Source organism: Lactuca virosa, chromosome 5 (genome assembly GCF_052849685.1).
Source record: "Lactuca virosa cultivar CGN04683 chromosome 5, Lactuca_virosa_CGN04683_v6, whole genome shotgun sequence".
Lineage (NCBI taxonomy): Eukaryota > Viridiplantae > Streptophyta > Magnoliopsida > Asterales > Asteraceae > Lactuca > Lactuca virosa.
The window spans coordinates 130,048,894-130,067,061 of NC_136430.1; the positions used below are offsets into that span (position 1 = coordinate 130,048,894).

Genomic DNA, 18,168 nt, shown 5'->3' on the forward strand with positions numbered 1-18,168 from the left:
CAGAAGAATCTATTTAAGTGCATTATTTGATCTTACAGCATCCACATGTGATTGATCTTGTGCTGCACGCATTATTTGATCTTGTAGCATGTTGACATGATTGTTTGTCTCACGTTGAATCAATCAAATCTTCTTATAACCATTTATTTGATCTGAACTGTATATTATGCTTGATCTAATTTCGTTTACATGATTTGGTATTTATAGCTGGGAATTCAATTGGGTCAATGATCTGCAGGCGATGTGACAAAGACTATGCTGAAGAATGAGGGAGTCGGTGCCTTCTATAAGGTTTGTCCTCTTCTGTGCCTTATATATAATATTGTAGAATTCATACTCAGAAGAAAGAATTGTAGCTGCACTTATGTCGAAAGATTGGTCCAGGCTAGAATTTCTTTTCTTACTCTTTGATGAAAAAATATCATGCACAATGGATGAAGCTTTTGGATTCAAATCAAATAAAATTTTTATTAATAAAAATACCGTCTTAAAAACCATTTGTATGTTTAGTATCTATTTAAAAAACCATTATTACAACGTGGATAATAAAAACTCTTATCTATATTAATAACTTTTCATCTATCAAATATATATGATCAATATAATTATTTACTATTCACCTTACCCCACTTTGCATATTTGTAAAAAATATGAACTAACATATTAAAGATGTGAACAGATGTGTTTCGCTTGCTTCTTACTATCTTCCCACATAGCTTCAATGTTCAACTGATTTTATGCTTACCAGGCGAGGCCTGATGCCGTGCGGGGCCCGATGACTGTATGGTGTGTTATAGTCTTTATGATTATTGCATGTGCTAGTATGGTTATATGTCTCTATGATTATATGGTTATATGGTAATGTGTGTATCGGGCAGGGCTCGATGACGGGCGAGGCCCGATGACCGGAAGATATGCTAGTGTTTATGATCATTTATGTGTTAGCATGATTAAGTGATATTTTGTATGTGTCTAGTGGGAAAGGCCCAGTGACAGACGAGGCCTGAGAATAACATATATGTAATCTAAGGGGGCTCGATGCCAGGCGGGGCTCGATGTCGGGCGGGGCCTGAGGCCGAGTGGGACTCGAGATCGGCACTACTAGAAAACAACCCTTTAATGACACGCAAATAATGACACGCACTGATAGAGGACACGTATTTGTGCGTGCCCTAAAAATCAATGTCAGTTTTCCAAAATTTGAAGGATAGAGGACACACATTTATGTGTGCCCTAAAATTAGTGTCCAACAAAAAAAATTAAAAACAAGGAGGGCACCTATCATAAAAAAGTGTGTCGTGTAAAACTGTCGTTTTATAATTTTTTTTCATGAATGCGCGTTCTTCCATTTTTTTAATTGCCAAGTGGGGGGAATTAAATCCCAAAAAAATTGAAAACCCCGCCTGATACTCTCCTCCTTCTTCTTCGTATTTTGTAAAATCCTCTTCCAAAGAAACCCTAAAAGGATTGTGTGGTTGTCGATCTTTGTCCCTTTCATATTTTTGGAGGTCTACAGCCATACAGAGTTCAACGACGAAAACTATCCTCTTTTCTCCACCATTTTCTTCCCCTGAGTCATCTTTATTTGCCTAATAGCGTGCCCTAAGAATTATAAGTATTACAATGGTTTTCAGCCATTCGATGCTTCCTTATATGGCATCTCACCACAAAACCTCCCTATTTAGCATTTTCTGTCGGTTCTTCGTCCCTCCCCCATTCTCCTACGCTCCTCCATCTTCTCCCCACGTTCGCCTTCATGATTCTCTCAACCACGTTCCATATAAATAGATGGTTTGTTGACTAGAGACCGGTTTTAGCTCTCTCACCCTACATTCAAGCGATTCTCTCCAACAAATACCAGGTAAAACTTAATTTCATGATCTTGTGCAACATTTAACCTTCTAGTCTCTGTGACTGAATCTTTTAGGTTCTCTTTGTTCCACTTTTCTTTGTTTCATCAGAGCTTACAAAAGTTTCTCTGGGTTATCATATGCAGGGATCAAAGGAGTGAACCCAGATTGTACCTCTAGAAGCAAGAGTCGTAGCAACTCTTAGGACACTTGGATAGTTTGAATTTTCTGTGAAAAGTTTTAAATAGAGAATGGGAGTGTGGAAGCCTAAATTAAGTTTCGTTTTCAATTGTGTACAAGAAAGTCAAGTCGTCTTCTTCTTCTTTTTCTTTAGGAAAGGGTAATTTAGGGCTTTTTAGCTTGGGTTCGTATATGACAATGATTTTATGTGTATGAGTTGTAGAAGCGAGCTATATGGCAACTGTAGAGTCTCTTTTGCTTGGATCCTGCATATTCAGATTAACTCGACCCATGGAATTAACATCAAGGTTCATTGCAGGATCACCACCTGGCATACATAACGAGCGTTCATAAACACTCTTCTGAAGTCTCTCTTGCATTGAAAGATTCCGCTCAAAATAACTCAAATCATTTAAAGGCAGTCTCTGTTGTTGTTGATAAACATCTAAAGGGTTGAGTCCACTGGAATTGACTCGGTGAATCCCACTAGCACTTCTTAGAAACTGAGTGGTTTCATAAACAGGCCTAGGCCAGACAGAAGCAAGATGCCTCTCTTCTTCCATCTCCATCCTCTGCCTTAAACCCAAAGGCAAAGCCAGCTGTTGCCTTCCCTGAAACTGCTCCTACTGAAGCATATGATGTTCCATCTGGCCGTGCTTCGTATGTGCAATGAGCTCCAACAGCTCGTTTGGATGTCCTTGTCTTTGAACTTGACGACCATACTTTGCTTGACTCAGATCCTTTATCGATGATGGATCAACATGTTGTGAACACTGGTGAAGTTCATTCAAGATTTGATGCTTCAGAAGAATCTATTTAAGTGCATTATTTGATCTTACAGCATCCACACGTGATTGATCTTGTGCTGCACGCATTATTTGATCTTGTAGCATGTTGACATGATTGTTTGTCTCACGTTGAATCAATCAAATCTTCTTATAACCATTTATTTGATCTGAACTGTATATTATGCTTGATCTAATTTCGTTTACATGATTTGGTATTTATAGCTGGGAATTCAATTGGGTCAATGATCTGCAGGCGATGTGACAAAGACTATGCTGAAGAATGAGGGAGTCGGTGCCTTCTATAAGGTTTGTCCTCTTCTGTGCCTTATATATAATATTGTAGAATTCATACTCAGAAGAAAGAATTGTAGCTGCACTTATGTCGAAAGATTGGTCCAGGCTAGAATTTCTTTTCTTACTCTTTGATGAAAAAATATCATGCACAATGGATGAAGCTTTTGGATTCAAATCAAATAAAATTTTTATTAATAAAAATACCGTCTTAAAAACCATTTGTATGTTTAGTATCTATTTAAAAAACCATTATTACAACGTGGATAATAAAAACTCTTATCTATATTAATAACTTTTCATCTATCAAATATATATGATCAATATAATTATTTACTATTCACCTTACCCCACTTTGCATATTTGTAAAAAATATGAACTAACATATTAAAGATGTGAACAGATGTGTTTCGCTTGCTTCTTACTATCTTCCCACATAGCTTCAATGTTCAACTGATTTTATGCTTACCAGGCGAGGCCTGATGCCGTGCGGGGCCCGATGACTGTATGGTGTGTTATAGTCTTTGTGATTATTGCATGTGCTAGTATGGTTATATGTCTCTATGATTATATGGTTATATGGTAATGTGTGTATCGGGCAGGGCTCGATGACGGGCGAGGCCCGATGACCGGAAGATATGCTAGTGTTTATGATCATTTATGTGTTAGCATGATTAAGTGATATTTTGTATGTGTCTAGTGGGAAAGGCCCAGTGACAGACGAGGCCTGAGAATAACATATATGTAATCTAAGGGGGCTCGATGCCAGGCGGGGCTCGATGTCGGGCGGGGCCTGAGGCCGAGTGGGACTCGAGATCGGCACTACTAGAAAACAACCCTTTAATGACACGCAAATAATGACACGCACTGATAGAGGACACGTATTTGTGCGTGCCCTAAAAATCAATGTCAGTTTTCCAAAATTTGAAGGATAGAGGACACACATTTATGTGTGCCCTAAAATTAGTGTCCAACAAAAAAAATTAAAAACAAGGAGGGCACCTATCATAAAAAAGTGTGTCGTGTAAAACTGTCGTTTTATAATTTTTTTTCATGCATGCGCGTTCTTCCATTTTTTTAATTGCCAAGTGGGGGGAATTAAATCCCAAAAAAATTGAAAACCCCGCCTGATACTCTCCTCCTTCTTCTTCGTATTTTGTAAAATCCTCTTCCAAAGAAACCCTAAAAGGATTGTGTGGTTGTCGATCTTTGTCCCTTTCATATTTTTGGAGGTCTACAGCCATACAGAGTTCAACGACGAAAACTATCCTCTTTTCTCCACCATTTTCTTCCCCTGAGTCATCTTTATTTGCCTAATAGCGTGCCCTAAGAATTATAAGTATTACAATGGTTTTCAGCCATTCGATGCTTCCTTATATGGCATCTCACCACAAAACCTCCCTATTTAGCATTTTCTGTCGGTTCTTCGTCCCTCCCCCATTCTCCTACGCTCCTCCATCTTCTCCCCACGTTCGCCTTCATGATTCTCTCAACCACGTTCCATATAAATAGATGGTTTGTTGACTAGAGACCAGTTTTAGCTCTCTCACCCTACATTCAAGCGATTCTCTCCAACAAATACCAGGTAAAACTTAATTTCATGATCTTGTGCAACATTTAACCTTCTAGTCTGTGTGACTGAATCTTTTAGGTTCTCTTTGTTCCACTTTTCTTTGTTTCATCAGAGCTTACAAAAGTTTCTCTGGGTTATCATATGCAGGGATCAAAGGAGTGAACCCAGATTGTACCTCTAGAAGCAAGAGTCGTAGCAACTCTTAGGACACTTGGATAGTTTGAATTTTCTATGAAAAGTTTTAAATAGAGAATGGGAGTGTGGAAGCCTAAATTAAGTTTCGTTTTCAATTGTGTACAAGAAAGTCAAGTCGTCTTCTTCTTCTTTTTCTTTAGGAAAGGGTAATTTAGGGCTTTTTAGCTTGGGTTCGTATATGACAATGATTTTATGTGTATGAGTTGTAGAAGCGAGCTATATGGCAACTGTAGAGTCTCTTTTGCTTGGATCCTGCATATTCAGATTAACTCGACCCATGGAATTAACATCAAGGTTCATTGCAGGATCACCACCTGGCATACATAACGAGCGTTCATAAACACTCTTCTGAAGTCTCTCTTGCATTGAAAGATTCCGCTCAAAATAACTCAAATCATTTAAAGGCAGTCTCTGTTGTTGTTGATAAACATCTAAAGGATTGAGTCCACTGGAATTGACTCGGTGAATCCCACTAGCACTTCTTAGAAACTGAGTGGTTTCATAAACAGGCCTAGGCCAGACAGAACCAAGATGCCTCTCTTCTTCCATCTCCATCCTCTGCCTTAAACCCAAAGGCAAAGCCAGCTGTTGCCTTCCCTGAAACTGCTCCTACTGAAGCATATGATGTTCCATCTGGCCGTGCTTCGTATGTGCAATGAGCTCCAACAGCTCGTTTGGATGTCCTTGTCTTTGAACTTGACGACCATACTTTGCTTGACTCAGATCCTTTATCGATGATGGATCAACATGTTGTGAACACTGGTGAAGTTCATTCAAGATTTGATGCTTCAGAAGAATCTATTTAAGTGCATTATTTGATCTTACAGCATCCACACGTGATTGATCTTGTGCTGCACGCATTATTTGATCTTGTAGCATGTTGACATGATTGTTTGTCTCACGTTGAATCAATCAAATCTTCTTATAACCATTTATTTGATCTGAACTGTATATTATGCTTGATCTAATTTCGTTTACATGATTTGGTATTTATAGCTGGGAATTCAATTGGGTCAATGATCTGCAGGCGATGTGAGAAAGACTATGCTGAAGAATGAGGGAGTCGGTGCCTTCTATAAGGTTTGTCCTCTTCTGTGCCTTATATATAATATTGTAGAATTCATACTCAGAAGAAAGAATTGTAGCTGCACTTATGTCGAAAGATTGGTCCAGGCTAGAATTTCTTTTCTTACTCTTTGATGAAAAAATATCATGCACAATGGATGAAGCTTTTGGATTCAAATCAAATAAAATTTTTATTAATAAAAATACCGTCTTAAAAACCATTTGTATGTTTAGTATCTATTTAAAAAACCATTATTACAACGTGGATAATAAAAACTCTTATCTATATTAATAACTTTTCATCTATCAAATATATATGATCAATATAATTATTTACTATTCACCTTACCCCACTTTGCATATTTGTAAAAAATATGAACTAACTTATTAAAGATGTGAACAGATGTGTTTCGCTTGCTTCTTACTATCTTCCCACATAGCTTCAATGTTCAACTGCTAATAAAGATAAGCTTTTATATATAACGAGGCAACAAATTCCATCATGGGTGCATATGAAGTTCTTTAACTAAGACCTACAACATTGTCTGAATATTTGTTTATTAAGCTCGAGCATTTTAAGTATAAACTAGCAGAGCTTGGTTAGATCATGATTGGCTTGGTTTGATTACAAGTTTTACTAAATGGGTTCTTTCTCATGGATTACTTAGACAAGCTACATACACAAATTTTTTAGACAAGCTATAGGCAACAAATTGTTTTGAACAGGTTCTTTCTGATGGATTACTTAAACAAGCTACATACACAACAACCAGACTTGGTACATTCAGGTACACCATTAATGATTCATTAACCAAAAAAACACATATTTATTGTTTTAGGTTGTTTATGTGACTCTTTAATTACTTGATAGGATTCTGACAAACAAGGCACTTGAAGCCAACGATGGAAAGCCACTACCTTTATATCAAAAATCTCTCTGCGGGCTAACAGCTAGTGCAATCGGAGCCTGTATAGGAAGCCCTGCTGAGCTGGCACTCATCCATATGTAAGCTGATGCCAGCCAAACGTAGTAACTACACAAACGCATTCCATGCTCTCTACAGAATCACTGCAGATGAAAGAGTTTTAGCTCTCTGGAAAGGTGTTGGTCCCACTGTGGTTAGGGCAATGGCATTGAACATGGGCATGCTTGCTTCCAATGATCAGAGTGTTGATTTCTTCAAAGACAATTTTGGTTTTGTGAGGCAGCTACAATTGTAGGTAGGATCAAATCACAAAACCATAAAACCATAAAACTGTAATAAAACTACTAAAACAGAACTGGATGATTTTTTAATTTTGGGAATGATTTCAGGGGCAAGTTCTATATCAACGTTCTTTGCTGCTGCATGTAGTTTACCCTTTGACTTTCTGAAAATACAAATACAGAAGATGCAACCTGATGCTACAGGGAAATACCCGTATACAGGATCTCTAGATTGTGCCATGAAAACACTCAAAGCTGGAGGACCTTTTAGATTCCACACAGGGTTTCCAGTATACAAAATGGGCTTCTTTGGAGGTGGGTCTAGGAACTGGAGTTCCATGGGTCATGTACAAGCAAGATGATGCCACTCATCCATTTGTAAGTGACCCGACCTGATTGTACTTATTATTTATTTTATTTTTTTGCAATTTTATTGGTTGATTTAATTTATATATAATGTAGGTTCACTGAGTTTGGAGGTGTGGTTCCTTATAGACCAGCTGAAGATTTGACATATTTAGTTGCTAAATTTATTCAAAGTGGTGGATCTTTTATTAATTACTATATGGTAAATAATAGTGTTTTTCTTGTAATATTATTTCTTAATTCTTCATTACTTGATAATATCACATTGAAATTAATTCTTTTGTTGTATTTTGATTTTGTAGTATCATGGAGGAACAAATTTTAGACGAACTGCAGGTGGCCCATTTATTGCAACAAGTTATGACTATGATGCCCCTCTTGATGAATTTCGTATGTTTTAAAGCTATTTTACATTTCATAATTCATATTAGCATGCATGTGGAAATTATCATACTAATATAAATTTGAATATTAAGTTGGCGGGGTTTCTATTCGAGTTAAGTATGGTTTATTTAACATACTTTAAAGCGTTATTCAGTCAAAGGGTTTTGACTTTGGATCATAAGATTCTTTCTTCTACTCTTTCTAAAAGGGCATTTTAGATATTTCACAAAACAATTACTATAAGTAGAAATTTTTTTTTATGTAATACACAAATTTTATTTTCATATTCCACCCTTCCCATATTATAAACCACAAAAAAAAACAGTTTCAGACACCTCTGCTATTGGAGACATTGGCTAAGTGCAGGAAATAGCAATGTACTTTGCTATTTCTTGCAAAATAAGTTGTTGTTTCATGCATTTAGGCCTTTTTTGGTTAAAATGCAAGAAATAGCAGCATACTTAATTTATTTGAGTTGAAAAAAAAAATAGAATTTACTTTTTGTTAACAAGATAACTCATTTTATATCTCCAAGTGCAGGAAAATTGTAGAAAAATAGTCGAAATTGGATGAGTTGATGCATCTTTAAGTGGTGAAGTTGCAAGGCTTAAAGCTGCCATGGAGATTGTCAAATGAGAACTTACTCATGGGTTCGTTTTAATTTTGTACATGTTTTGTTTTTCTATAATAAATATTATGCAATATTAGCAATGTGTTACATTTACTTACTATTGGATGATTATTTGTATTTGACATATTAGTGCGATGAATTATCTTTCTTGTTTATGGTATTTTATTTTTTATTATGAGACTTTTAATGAGTATCGTAAAGACGCGTCGTAAATGTATATCGTAAATGGTTGCTGAAGTTTATGACACACAAATGTGTGTCATCTTCATTTATGACAGGGGCTTTAATGATACGCAATGCGTGTCCTAAACATACGTCGTAAGGTTACGACACGCAAATGTGTGTCGTCTTCCTTTATGACAGGGGCTTCCTTGATACGCATTGCGCGTCGTAAATGTCTGTCGTAATGCGTGTCATAAATGCGCGTCGTAAATGCGCGTCGTCTATAGACGACGCACAAAAGCGTCTCGTCTCTCGTTATGACAGGTCCTTCCTTGACACATATTTCCGCGTCGTCTGAGCGTTTTACAACACACATTACGCGTCGTAAAAGGCTGTTTTCTAGTAGTGCGGGCGAGGCCCGATGGAAGGCGGGGGCCCAGTATGTGATTTATGTATGTGTGGTATGAGGTATCTTGGGGAACTCACTAAGCTTTGTGTTTATGATTTTTAGTTTATGTTTCAGGTACTTTGGTTTCAAATGGAAGAGCTCAGGATGATTGCAGAGCACACACCACATGTTTCCGCAATATGTGATTTACTCTGATTTAATGGTGTTTCGATGAATCTTGTTTACCTTTGTTTTATGGAAATGATATGTATCAATGAATTATTAATCTAAAACGAAAATTTTATGTTATTATTTTTGGGATGTTACAAGTTGGTATCGGAGCCATGGTTTGAGGAATTCGGACATACTCTCGGGTGTGTCAGAACTCAAACTAAGGATTTGGTAAAGTTTTCAAAAGAAAAGTATTTTTATGAAAAGAGTTTTTGAAGATAAGAAAGGGTGTGGTGCAAGCAATCAAATGAACTCAAGTAAGTTTCTCCCAAAATATCCATACATGTTATCTGATATGATTTGATTTATGAATCTGTGAATCACATGCTAGTTAGGGATAAGGATATGCTCAGTTTTTGCATGGTAGAATGCTAGGAGAGATGCCTTGTATGCCTATTGTTTAAGCTTGTAGACTTGCATGCTAGTTATGATTAGCCAGTGATAGGTTGGCCTGATATGTGATACGTTGTAGTCTAGGAAGCATGGGATGCTAGGTTGGGTATAGTTTGTATGCGTAAGGCAATTAGTTGCAGGAGTGGGAGCTCCTAGTTTGAGTTGTAGTGTGTGGGATAGGAGTGCTACTGCTCGAATGCTACTTGTTTTGTGATTTGTGGAACTCTTAAGTGATGGGAGTTAACTACCAAGTGAATATCTCAAGTCACATGTGACAAAGGTTGAATAATCTCAGAGTGATGGATTTGACCCTACTGCGCAGCTCTTGTCTGAGTCCAACCGTTATAGGGATGAGACTGTATCTTGAAGGATTATCTAAGCTTTGTTGATTGTATTCATGAGGTGGGTGACTGACATTATGGGGAGTTCTTTAGCAACTGATGGCATGGTGAGGTCAGGAACCTAGGAAAGCCTAGGGATTTCTTCAGTGGGTGTTAGTTGTGCTAGTTAGCGAGTGTTTGGAGTTTGGATTTGAGAAGGTGACTTAGAGGATTCGGGAGGATTGTTGAGGAAAGTATGGATATGTGTGGAAGGTAGTATTGGGCCCGTACTACTGAAAGCACAAGATCCATACTCGAATCAGGGAGAGTCTTGGAGAATCTAGGAAGCCTATGGGATGCGGATTCTTGGGTATATTCAGATCTTGTGCATGTTGTTTCTGTATGGTGATGATCACTCAGGAATGGGATCCAATTCTGGTTCCGGCTCAGGAGCAGGTACCGAGTCGATTGATGCACGGACGCGGGAGTTCACTTCATCGGAGATTACCTGTAGTGTTTTGGAATAGACCCTGGTGGTCTTTGGTTCCGTCAAGGAAAGGAATTTGGATTTCTTGGATGGTCATCTCGGGGCCTTTCGGACCGAAGTTGTAGTAGGGCAGTTGGGGGCTCATATGGAGCCCAAAGCTTGTGGATCTTTAGAATCCTTCAGGAAGGAGGATCTTATTGTTAGTTCTTGTCAGTTGGGAGTAGGAGTGAGTTTTGGCATCATGTTCTTAGGATGGTCGGGGTAGGAGGTCGGGATTCCTTCTGATGCTTTTCGGGTATGTCCTTTTCTATTTTCTTCTGGGTTGTTATTGGTAATTTCTATTGCATTCGAATTTTGCTTGGGTTGGGTAAGCAATATCTCGGGTTGATTTTTCTGCTATTGTCTGGGTTATATTATCAAGGATTGTGATATGGTGTTCTGCATGCCAGGAATCTTTGATGAATCTTCAGAGGGTCGTATCTTGTTGGGTGGGTTCAACATGTCCCGTTGTTGTTTCGGGTCTTTGTCAGGATCACTTCAGGAGTATGGCTTAGAGGACCTTTCGTCAGGGTTAGCGGGATAGTTCTCCAGTAAACTTAGGGTTCAATGGTTTCATCATCCGTTCGGGCATGATCTGTGGTTGCCCATGGAACAACTTTTGAGTTCCAGCACTACCGTTGCTTGGAGAGGAGCGGTAGCAGGAAGATGATGGTGTCAGTTGTGTGAGTTGTTTGATCATTGGCATGATATCAAGGGAAGTGATTGGATTATCAAATTGGTTAAGATTTCGAGAGTATTCTTCAGGACATTAGGAATTGGGCGATCATTTAGTTTTCCTAGTGATGGAAAGTTAGTATTGATAAGCACAGGTCATAGACGGTTCATGCTATATAAGGTTGATGCGTTGGGAATCCATCAGATTTAAGGAATGAGAGAACTTTGTCGAATCCAAGTGGGGGAGAATCGATCAGGTTTTTCCGGAAGTCAGGAAGCATGTGAACTAGGGCAAGTTTCACATCCTGGCCAGAAGGAGAGACGGCTCAAGCGGTCGTTTATATTGAGGTAGTGAAAGTGGGAGTTCAGAAAACTTCCAACAGTTGGTCGGCGTTTTCCTTATTATGCATAGCAGGCTTGTGGTTGAGCCTAGGTTGAGGTCTTCGGAATTCGAAGTATGATCCGAGCACCTGATTGGATGCAGTTGGGTACAGGATTTGGCTCAGGGTGAGTAGGGTGTGATGATTAGGGTGTGGATAGGCCATGGGTGATAATCATAGTTGGATTGAAGTGTTGTAAGACTATGATGGGATTGTAGAATTCACCCGACTGAAGTAGACGAACGTTGGGGTGGTCATGAGTGAAAAGGGGGAATCAGTTGTGCCTTGGGCACGCCGACCAGGATTGCCGACGAGTACTTCCCTGTTCAGGGTTGAGGACCACTGGGGTTCGAGGCGGAGTCAGGCTTGTGTAGCTCTAGGCGGGAAGGACTCGTGAGTAAGGCTGCTCCGTGGTTTACTTGGGTGGGACCCGTGGGCAAGGCCCACATGATTACAGCAATGCAGGTGGGACCTAGTAGCGACCGTTGGGTCAAGATTTTGGATCTTGAGTTGCAGGATTAAGCTGGTGGTCAGTGTGTGACGCAAAGGGGTTTATAGGTTGGGTAGCCTTGTTATTTGGACTCTTAGGAACCTTATGGTTGGACTAGGTGCAAGATTGGTCAGCTCAGCGATGGTTGGGAAACTTTATATCTTGGTCTAATGAGGGGTTGTCATTAATCAGAAGTTTTTGGGTAAAATGAAAGTGCAGATCTGTGGATCTCGGGTTATGAGTTGAGTATCAGGTTGGTTTTTGGGTAAGATCTCGAGTCGGGTATCGCGAGTGTTTTGTGCAGGATTTTTGTTTCCGTGGGATAAGGATCGGGGTATCTATATGCCGAGGGCATCAATCGAAGGGTTCAAGGGTAATGAATGGATTCAGTTTTGATGGTAGATCAAGCTCTTGTGATTGTGTCTTGGATTGGCTCTATTTGTGAAGGGCATCAAGATAAGTCAAGGCAGTATTGTTGATTTGGAACTCGTGTGTGGAGTAGCTTGTTATTCGGAGGAGATTTTAGGTCACTTGTAGTTGGGTTTCGATAATATCATAGTAAATGATTTGCTCCAGTTACGTAGCTCTCGTTTGAGTCTAACCGTTTCAGGGACAAGTCTCCTACTCGACGGATTATATGAGCCTTATGTCGATTATAAGTGCTCTGCAGGGATATCTGGTCTGTGATTTCGTTTTCTAGTGGGAACTTTAAGTTATCATAAGTTGAGTAGTCAGTTGGAAGATAAGTGGAATGGATTTAGAAATGGTTCAGTATGGGCGGTTTGTCAGGGAGTCAGACCATCTCGAGACTTCAGACTTCGGATTTAGTGGATGTGGTTATTTTGCAAGGGATTATTTTCTGGTGGTGAAAGGACTTGTTCATCTTCGGGTTGGAGAGCCCTGTCAGAGTTGGTGTCGGTTGCCTTGGGAGGTTGTGGTATGCTCGGGGTTGTTGCTGTGTTGCTCAGGTTGTTTGGCGTGTCAGGGATGGTAAGAAATGATTTCGAGGACAAAATCTAATTTAATTTGGGGAGAGTTGTAACACCCCATTTCGAAAATAAACCCTAAATCCGGGAATGTATTTTAAGTATTATTTTATTCCGATAAATGAAATTTAAATAAAGGGTTTGGTGATGAAGGGTGTAATCGACATTATTAACTGTCTTGGAGGACTAAAGGGGTACTTTCAGGGTTTGTTGTGTAAAGAATATTTGAGCATGCGGCTAAAGATAAAAACATTTGGACTTATTTTGTAGCTATTGGGCTTAAATTGAAAGGAGTTTGGAAGTTGAGGGCTGAATGGAAATTTATGGATTTATTTGAACAAATTTTTTGGAGAGGAGGGACCAAAAGCATGTTTTGGCTTAAGAGTTTGATTTGGAGACGGGGCTTAAACTCGTCCCCTTCCTTTCTTCCTTCCCACTAGGATACATGATAACCCTAACCCTACCTTTGGGAGCTAACCGCCAATCGTGACTCTCCAGCCGCCACCATGGTTCTTTTCCCGTTTTTCCGATCAGCCAAGGCCACCAAGCGACAACCGTCGACCTTCTTTCTTTCCCCCACGACGGAATAGCTCGAGACCGATGTGGAGTGGTGGACAACCTTCGCGTGTTGTTGTTCCATCGACCACCATTCTCATCCAACGCCTTGCCGCCCATGTGAGCCGTCAACCAGCACCGTTGTTGCTCTCGTTGTCGGTGATGACGAGGACCGCGAGCGGACGTCGTTTTCTAATGTTTCTGCTATTGTACTCGGTATGAATCACACCCCTTCTCCCTTCTCCATTTTTTCTGGGACTGCGTCGCCGCTCCTGCGACTGTTCCGCCTTGTTAGTGCCCTCCGACCACCGCCTGCTGCCACGAGGATAGTTGATTTGGGTGTGTGTTTCAGTGGGTGTTGTGTTTCATGTATGTGTGTGTTTGTCACTGCATCAAGTCGGAGGCGTGTGTGAGTGTAATTGTTGGCCGGAAAGCAAGTGAACCACCATGGCAGCCAACCATGGTGGTTGCCGCCGTTCTGCCACCACTAGCCACCACCTTGGGTGGTTGTGTGGGTGTCCGTGTGTCGGATGGTCTTTTTACCCCAAGTATGGATATATGGTTATGCATTGCAACCCAATTGTTAATTGGGTGTTGTTTTGATGATTGACAGTTCGGTTGCCTTGACCAAGGAACCAAGAGATCATGGTAGATCGAAACATATCGACATAAAATATCACTTTATCAGACGTAGAGTAGAAGAAGGACACCTCGTCGTAAAGAGGGTATCTGTAACAACCAAAAATTTCAACCAAATTAAAACATTTTAATTCATTCAAAAACCATTAAGTTCATACTTCTCGTTTTCAAAATAGTTTAAACATCAGAGTATCCCCCAGAACCATATCACATAAATCATAAAACATGAGGAGCGGTACGATCACGCCTTCGCCTTGCCACGATCTCCTGAAGTACCTGAAACAATACACTAAACTGTAAGCCCGAAAGCTTAGTGAGTTACCCCCAAAATACCAACCACACATAAACATACTCAATACATATCACAAATAGAACAGCCATGCACATCGGGTCTACTGTGTGACTGGTCCGCCAGCACCGGGCCTTCAGTCCACCTGGTCCACCCTCCGAGTCTAGCCATGTACATCGAGTCTACAGTGTGATTGGTCCGCCCACACCGGGCCTTCAATCCACCTGGTCCACTCTCTGAGTCTACAGTATGACTGGTACGCCCGCACCGGGCTTTCAGTCGGCCTGATCCACTCTTCGAGCCTCGGCACGTCTGGTCCGTCCTCTTGGGGCCTTCAGCCTATCCGGACCGCTCGTTGAGCCTTCGGAATATCCGGTCCGCCCTGGGTATGTTGGCCTACAGCACAAAGCAGGACCCGCCTCAACCCATCCCCCGTCAAACAACCATGTCCACATAAAACAATTAACCACATAACAAATCCTTAACCAGTAAACAGTCTAACAGATCACATAGCAAATCAACATCCTAACCAGGATTCCGACCTATCCGGTCACTAGCATAACATTACCCTATATACCGGGTACCGACCTTAACCAGGTCACTAACATAACATTACCCTATATACCGGGTATCGACCTTAACCAGGTCACTAACATAACATTACCCTATATACTGGGATGCAAATCTAGCAAGGAAATAATATAACAACAATACCCGGATTTCCATCCGATAAAGGGCCGGCCTTGGTGCCATAGACCCTGTCGATATAGTGAGGATAACTCACCTACAATTGCCGATTGAAGAGATACGACAAAGCTGCTCCGACCACCGCCACGAACTTCACCACAGCACACTACCAAAGATCCAATACCGAAATTACCAAAATACCCTTGGAAATCAAACTGGTCAACTCTTGGTCAAAGTCAAAGTCCTCAGTCAAAGTCAACCTTCCTGGTTGACTCTACTCGCCGAGTCAACCCGTCGACTCGTCGAGTTCTCATACTCAGAAAACTCCCAAAACACGACTCAACTCGCCGAGTCACCCCAAGACTCGTCGAGTCCAACGATCTCCGAGTCCCATCCTGTCCAACTCACTGAGTCACCCCTCGACTCACTGATCTGCGTCTTAACCAGAAGAGGTTAGGGGTTCTGCGACCTGACTCGCCGAGTCCAAGAACAGACTCGCCGAGTCCAAGGCAATCTTCAACAGACTCGCTGAGTTGTTCTTCCAACTCGTCGAGTCCATGCACATGTTCATACAACTCGTCGAGTACACCCATGTGACTCGCCGAGTCTCTCCAGTTCTCAATCCATACAGAGGCTTTTCGAGCCATGCAGGGGCTCCAATCCATAGATCCACTCTTCTATAGCCTAACCCTCCCATAAAGTTGCAAACTTTACGTGAAACCAAGGAGATATAAGCCCAAAACACTCAAGGGCTAGGGTTTATGACAAAGGGGCTTCACCAATAACTCTTAGACAGGAGCTTTATTACATTAAGGACCATCAAAAGCCTAGATCTGAAGTAGCAACCTCAGATCTAAGCCTCTAACTCGAAATGGCTCACAATCATACCAAAATGCCCCAAATCTCAAATGATAATAGATCTAGATACAAAAGAGCCCAAGCAACAGATTAATACCTCCAATATATGCTCCAACTGAAGTAGATCCCGGATCTACACCACTCCTTTGCAGCAAGTCTCTTGATATTCAAGCCCCTTTCCAATATTTTCTCCTCCAAGGCTCTATTCTCTCTATTAATGGAGACTCACTCGAATCTAGGGTTTTTCTGGAACTCTCTGGGGGGATAGGAGGCTGGGAGAAGGACATAAAGTCCTTTAAATAGGGTGCAACCCTCAGGATTAGGGTTTTCTCATTCCAGCACCAACTCGTCGAGTATGTCTTCCGACTCGGCGAGTTGGCCACTTAACCCGTGATCAATCCTGCTCCGACTTGACGACTAGCATACCTACTCGTCGAGTAGCTTCCTTAATTTACACTTAGCACCCTCCAACTTCTTGCTTCCGAACTTGGGATGTTACAGTATCATCTGAAGAGAATCCTGCAGATCCTCTCACAAAGGGTCTGAGTAGGGTTAAGCACGTTTAGCATGCAAAGGGCATTGGTCTGAAGGATGATATTAGTTTTAGTGATTAGATAGATATTTAGAAACTTGTAACAAATAAATGTAATCGACATTTTATGATTAAATAATGGAGATTTATTTATGAGTATCGTTTACTATCTTTTGTCAATTGTTTATCATTCGGTTTCACGTTTGCATGTTTTACTTCCTGAATAATTAGATTATTCAAATATCGACAGTCAATCATACTTTGGAAGTAAGTAATGAATTAAGACTATCATGAATCAGACTGTATATTATCTAAGGAGTTAGACATAGCAATGGTATGCTACAGTGTTCATGAGTACTTCTGAAATGGAGATTAAAGTATTGGATTAACCCACGCTCAGTGAATTACTTCATGGAATTTATCACGAGTAATTTTGAGATGATAATATCGTATAATCTTTAAACGGAGATATATGAGTTGTTGTTTACGAGTTGGTTGTGCATTGATAATGCGTAAACGTATCAGTAACTTGATGTTATAAAACGTATTGTTGAGCATGATTTGATGAGTAAATAGTGCAAGCATATAAATAAAAGTTTATCTGTTTCTTTTGCTCTAATGGGAAAAGTGATGTCTTGGGTCCCTTGATGATTTGGTGTTGACTTATGTGTCGGTCCCAGTCAGGACTGAATTGATGTGTTCAACTTAAGTTATTTTTCATTACAAATATGAAATCAGGAAACAAATAGTTGGAAAATGAGAATGATTCTATTCCATGTCATTTTTCCACATGATATCTTGTAGAATGGAGGATTATATGATCAGTTATCTTAGGACACGTAACTGACTAGGTTAGAGTTCGACAGCGGATTTGAGAGCTACAATTTGCTAATTAATTTTGAAGTTATACTTGCAATTATGGTTAGTAGACTTATCCAGGCGACGCCCGATGCCGGGCGGGGTCCGATGACTGTATGGTGTGCTATAGTCTTTGTGATTATTGCATGTGCTAGTATGGTTATATGTCACACCCCAAAACCAAGAATGGCGGAAACGTTCAGGGGTGGAGGACGTCATGTAAAGTATCATAACATTGCAAAGTAGTAAACAAGCAACAAAATCATCCATTGCATTGAAAGTAAAGTTTTAATACATGAGTGTTCTTTCATTGTAATAAGACACCAAAATATGTAATCAAAATAAAAGACGAGTCTTGTCTGTGCTCCGTCTTCTCAAAACCTAGTCATCGTACCTGTCTACTGGTGACCTGAGAATACAAGTTATTTTGAAAGCGTAGATCAGCATAAAGCTGGTGAATTCATAAGTATTATGGTGTCATTGATTAGAAAAGCTGTTATGAAAGACTTGTAAATGTTTAATAAAACATTTAGTATAAGTGTGAAAACCCTAGAAAATCCCATATTTCCTACTAGTATAAAATGTAGTCTTCTACCAAGACCCGAATGCTTTGAAGGTTTGCATTTCTGTATCAATGAAGATTTTTCCCTGTACAACTATTATTATAAA

The 18,168-nt window shown here is 40.1% G+C and overlaps 1 pseudogene; it reads left to right on the forward strand.

Moving 5' to 3' along the window:
* Positions 1-5,921: 5,921 nt before the first annotated feature.
* Positions 5,922-7,511, forward strand: LOC145111745 (mitochondrial dicarboxylate/tricarboxylate transporter DTC-like; annotated as a pseudogene).
* The last annotated feature ends 10,657 nt before the right edge of the window (positions 7,512-18,168 follow it).